The sequence below is a fragment of the Paroedura picta genome, chromosome 1 (genome assembly GCF_049243985.1).
Source record: "Paroedura picta isolate Pp20150507F chromosome 1, Ppicta_v3.0, whole genome shotgun sequence".
Lineage (NCBI taxonomy): Eukaryota > Metazoa > Chordata > Lepidosauria > Squamata > Gekkonidae > Paroedura > Paroedura picta.
In genome coordinates this window covers 99,639,331-99,645,680 of record NC_135369.1, presented here as the reverse complement: position 1 = coordinate 99,645,680, position 6,350 = coordinate 99,639,331, and positions in this window count along the sequence as shown.

The following is a 6,350-nucleotide window of genomic DNA, read 5'->3' as shown; positions in this document are numbered from 1 at the left end:
TTAGGCTATCGATAGCATATCACTAAACAGTTATCTTTTTGGTCAAGATGCTGGCATTTCTTAGGGCCATTCCACACCTGACTTTAAAAGTGAAATACTCACCTTATACAAATGACATATTTTTGGTGTTTTGCATTACGTCACCAGCATCCAGCGTTCCAGCAGCAAACCAACTGCTACATCCTCCATTTTAAAGCGATAGTTGGGTAATCCACAAAACTGGATACCCCCAACTATGTAATGCAAGCAGGAGGAGAACAACCTGCAAGCAACACACCAGAGAAATGTACCCAGAATGGGGCTTGATTTTTTTTTTTTTTTGTAGCACACTGCCTGGAGCAACAAATACACGTTGCTTAGTCCAGGCAGAGAGAAAAGAATTTCCCCACCAGTTGATGCACAAAGCATGCCTCTCAGAACCCTCCCCCCCAAAAAAAAACCCTTAAGAAAATTACTTTTCTTGAGCTTCAAGACTGTGGGGTGTTATTTGATTATTAGATGCATAAGCATCCCAACAGAGAAGTTTCACTTTTTAAAAATGCTTGTATCGCTGTCTCTTTAAAACAGGCGAAAAGGTGATTGGCTGCCTGCCATGAGTGACAGGTGGGGGAAGAGTCATGTGTAAAGCACATTCTTCTCCTCTGCCAATTCAGGCAGCCATGCAGAGTGCCAGGAAGCACAAAAAAGCGGCAGAAGAAAGTGGGAGAGCAAGCAGGTGAGAAATGGCGGGGGGGGGGGTGTGTGTGTGCGATTTTTTATAGTGTGACATTTTGCTGGCATGACGCTTTTTTTTTTAATGTGTGGGAAAGCCCTTACAATACCACTTGGATCATTCAAGATATCTGAGCAGAAACCTTTTCTGCCAGATCTTGAATTAGCATGAAACTAACAAAAATGTGTTTTTCCCCCATAGGGTGGTTTATATCTTGTTTACTGGTTAATATGAAATAAAGGTGTCTTTTGTGTATATTCTTTATAATCCTTTAGGAAGTACAATCATTGTTTCTTTCACTTGTGATTCTAAATTATCATGATAAAATTCTAATAGATATTAGAATACTTTTTTAAAAAATTGATAAAGCATGCAAGCTAGCTCACACACATACACACAAAATCAATGTAAAATTAAGAACAAATGTGGACAATTCAATAGAGCTCTTCTGAAGTTAATGAGAGTCAAACTGCCAATCGATAAACCAGAGCTGCTGATAGCCAGTATGGGACAGACAACAGACAGCTGGGTTTTGTAGCAAATGCCCTCACTGTTTCATCCATTTTGACCAACTTCATCCTGGGTAATAACACGCATTGTCATGACTGAGAATCCTACAAGAAGGCATTTCTTAGAACTACTACTCAGGTACAACACTACCAAATCATGCATGGACCACCATTCACACAAGTGGTTTACTAGCTGGAGTAGTTGCCTAATAGATTCAGGTGGGTAGCTGTGTTGGTCTGAAGCAGCACAACAAAACAAAATCAGAGTCCAGTGGTACCTTTAAGAGACCAACAAAGTTTTATTCAAGGCGTGAGCTTTCCAGTGCAATTACTCTTCCTCAGACTAAGTGTTTGCACTTGAAAGCTCACACCCTGAATACATCTTTGTTGGTCTTAAAGGTAGCACTGGACTCTGATTTTGTTTACTTGCCTAATTGTTGAGATTCTTAGCAGTAAATGTATCCCATGGGAACATACAACAGATGATCGTATGTTGTTTATCTGGCATCTCACAGTCAATTGATTTTCAATAATGACTCCCAGATTCTGGAATGGGGAGGCAAGGAGGAAGGTTTTCTTTTCTTTAGAAAGGGCTGCAAAGCTGTTATTCTTGCAAGGGCATTGAGCTGCAGGTATAGGGTTTGGGGAAGAATATTTCAATTAATGATTTGTTTTATGGTTTTAATGGAATAAATTGTCAAGTGGCAAGGGAAAAAGTAAGATATAAATGTTTTAATCATGTCAATTAGAATAAAATATGAATCTGGCCAGTGAGTCTCTTGTGGTGCAGAGTGGTAAGGCAGCTGTCTGAAAGCTCTGCCCATGAGGCTGGGAGTTCAATCCCAGCAGCCGGCTCAAGGTTGACTCAGCCTTCCATCCTTCCGAGGTCGGTAAAAGGAGTACCCAGCTTGCTGGGGGGGTAAACGGTAATGACTGGGGAAGGCACTGGCAAACCACCCCGTATTGAGTCTGCCATGAAAATGCTAGAGGGCATCACCCCAAGGGTCAGACATGACCTGGTGCTTGCCCAGAGGATACCTTTACCTTTATGAATCTGTCCATGAACCACTTTCCATGGATTTCAGTGGGAAATCAGTCAGGAAATGCTGAAGTGAGCCAATGTTCTTTAAATCAAGATGATGGATATATTCTTTGGTGTTTGTGTTGGTGCAGTGTTTCCTCAATGCAATGGTATTGTTTTATAATGATGTTGAAGGTGATTACTTCTAAGCACTTAAAAACTTCTGCTAGCATATCTTAGAACTGGCTCTAATTCTTTGTTAACTTTGGGAAAGACTTGCATGAGCACTGGCCCCTGATATCATAACTGAACTTGGAAGATATCTAACACAAGCCTATACTGTATGCAGACAATGCCCTAATATTTTCAGATGATCCCGAGTACTCTCTTCCAAAACTGACAGGTTTTCAAACTTATCAAGTCACCTCTCTGGATATAAGAGGATAACTTTTATGTTCCAACAGCTTTACCCGTAGAGAAAGTTTACAGATAATTGATATTAGCTTTGCTACATGTTTGTACAAGTAGGGGGATTAATGACAACTCTTTTCTAAACACCACTTCCACAGCAGAATGCTCTCCCTTCCATGCAAACTGCTCTCATCTCCCAGCCTTTCTACTCCAGCCTACCCATGCACTCAGGAATGAGAAAATGCAAGTCATGTACTCATAATTCCAGACAGCTGATTGATCTAATTAGATTCAAATTAGAGAAATCTAATTTTGTTGGCAAGCAAGATGCATTTCTCAGGAAGCTCCAGTATTTGTTTTGTTTTCCTTTCCAGAGTAAAACCAGATCCAAGATTTATTATGCAAACAGTGCAATCAGAGGCCTCAAACAATGAATGTACAAAAACATGCAGTAGCACACTACGAGCAATCATATTAACAGTCCTACAGATACAAAAAAGTTCCGTATGAAGGCAGGCAGGTGAGAGACATACCTTGTGGACTTTATATTTTAAAAGCAACTTACAAACACCTTAATTATTTGTTTGTTAGTTTTATAAACCACCCCTTCCTAATAGACTCCCTTCCTCTTCCCACAACAGACAACCTGGGCTGAGAGAGCTCTAAAAGAACAGCTTTGTGAGAACAGCTCTAAGAGACCAGTGATTAGCCCAAGGTCACCCAGCTGACTGCTAAATTCCTACCTGATTGGCCTTCCCTGGGGATGTGCTGCTAATAGGGAGAGAGCACTCTGCCAATGAGAGCTGATTGGTTCAAATTGCACTCTGTCAATGAGGGCCAATCAGCCCAAATTACATGCAGACAATTGACTCCCTACCTGATTGACCCCCTCATAAATATTCCCCCAATAGGAGATGGCCCTCAGCCCAGAAGGGCTAATAAGGGATTATCTCTCCACCTCCAACTTCTTGCCAGTTTCAGAAGTCTCCTTGGTGGAAAATGAGCCAGCCTCGGAGCATGCCCTGCTGCCAGTTAGTTACCCTGGTCCCCTGGCCTCTTTCAGCTCGGTAACTCATGTGAGGTTTACAATTTGAAATCTTAAAAGGGAGGAGTGTTTTGGGGGTAACCATCACATGCACTTGTAGCTACACTCTTAATGTAAAAGGACACCAGTTTCCTAGCCCAAAGCTTACTTTGTGCAAAGGGTTTGCATCTGGCTGTTTGTGAACTCCTGACATCAAACTACAAACAAGTTCTACAGGAAGCCACCAAAGCCATGCTTGGGCAGTCCATAGTAATGCAGGATATTCATGCAGAATATGCACGGTATACAATGGATATTAGTTCAAAATGAAAAGTAGTCTCAGTCACATACCTTGGCTATTCTGGCGTCTTTTTGCACAAGAAAATGAACAGGAGAGATTGTTCATTCATTCATTCATTCATTCATTCATTCATTCATTTTATTTGTTACCATTATAATGTGAGGACAATGGAAAAGAAAAGAACACTCAAAAGCATACACAATGTATAATTTGAAAAGCACAATCACCAGACCTAACGCCACCACCATACAGTCCCATCTTCCAGTGTTATATGCGCCAGCAACACCCTGCTGCTTTATACATCAGACAAAGAGGTAAGTCACTATGCAAAAGAAGAAACAGTTGTAAATCTGACATCAAAAATCACAACACTCAAAAAGCAGTGGAAGAATATTTTAAACTTCCAGGACATTCTACTGCTGTCCTAAGCATGGCAATTCTCAAACAAAGAGGCTTCAAGGGGGGATTACAATGTGAGAGAATGCTGAACTGAAGTTAATTCACAAATTCAGAACAATGGACCTTCCACTGCTAAAGCAAAGGAAGTCTGTCAGGTTTGTGAAAAATAACAAGTGCCCTTCCTCACATTGCCCAAAGGATGGGTTGGCATCACAGGCATCGTTTAGGTCAGTTTAAAACTTTTTTTAGTTGAAGGGGATTTTTTTATATGGTTTTTATATGGTTGGTTTTTTATATGGTTGGTCTGCCTCAGCAAAACAGCAAACAGTTTGAAGGGCATCTCTGCCTTTGAGAGAGGACCAAGTATCTAGTTATGAGGCCAGTGTCTGGCGTTGAACAGACCCCAAACCATTTAGTCTGACTCTTGGGAAAGGGCAGGCTGGTGTGGGTGAAATCCTGTGTGTCTGAATGGTAGCTAGTCAGTTTGTGCCTGCAAGCATTAAACAGAATTTGCACGCATTCTGAATCTCTAACTAGCTTAAGTTTATGTGCCTCAGCCAGGTTTCTTCTCTGACTATCTGAAGACCTGTGCTGCTGGTCTGTTTTTTAAATCAACCCATAAATAAATAAATCTTCATTGTTTACTTACAAGTCCTGCCTCAGTATCTCTAAGTTGCTTACCACAAAATTTACAGCAGTGAACCCAAAACATTTCAACTTGCTATCTAATAACATCTTTTAACTGAGGTGGAAGTTTACAGTTCTAAACCAAACTAATTTCCCATAAGAGGTTGTGTGGTTTTGGCCACATTGTTGGTGTCATCGTGAAAGGTTTGGATTTTTGGATCATGTCTTATGCTATTGTAATGAGGCTTTTCTCCCAGGAGGAAGGTTTGCACCTCACACGTATAGGAAAAATGTGTTTGTGAAGAGCCCTGCAGACCTGGTGAGGAGGGCTTTAAACTAATGGGGAACAAGACATAAATTTAAAGCCTAGTTTGATGACAATACCTGTAGTGGGAACCCTGCAGATTTACAGGGAATGGCACATATGCAGGGAACCATTAATTTACAGGTAAATTCAAAAACTAAAACCCTGGGATACAAGAATGAAGGATTGTGAGGTCTCTAAACTAATGCAGAGTATGGGAAGCAAGAAGAACTAGAAGTCCTAATATAGGAAGGGAACTATGAACTAAGAGGCATTACAGAAACTTTGTGAAATAAAACTAATGATGATAGGAATATAAGGATTGAAGGGTACAACTTATTTAAAAGGGACAGACAAAGAAGGGGGAGAGTTACAGTATATGCTAAGAATGTGCATATTTGTGAGGAAGTACATGTATCTGAGCATGGAAGTTCAGTTGAATGTCACTGGGTAAAAATAAAAGGAGTTTGAAATAATAGTGGTATTATTGTGGGGGTCCAATATAAACCATCAGGACCAGGGGTCTACTAAGGATCTAGGGATCTTAGTAGACCATACAATGAACATGAATCAGCAGTGTGACTTAGTGGCTAAAAAGGCAAACAGGATTTTGGATTGTATCAAAAATAAAAAACAGTGTCGAGATCATGTAAGGTGATGGTACCACTTACTGGTTAGACCTGACTTAGAATACTGTGTTCAGCTTTGGGCACTACAATTGAACAAGGATGTAGACAAACTAGCATGTGTCAAGAGGAGGGCAATGAAAATGGTGAGTAGTTTGAAGACAAAGACATCTGAGGAAATGTTGAGGGAGCTTGGTCTGTTTACCCTGGAGAGAAGATGACTAAGAAGTGATCTGATAGCCATCTTCAAGTAAATGAAGGGTTGTCGCATAGAGGATGGAGCACAATTGTTTTCTGTTGCTGCAGAGGGTAGGGCCAGAACAAATGGGATAAAAGTAATTCAAAATAATTTTCAGCTAAACATCCAGAAGTTCCTGACAGAGCAGATCCTCAGTGGAACAGGCTTTCTTGGAAGG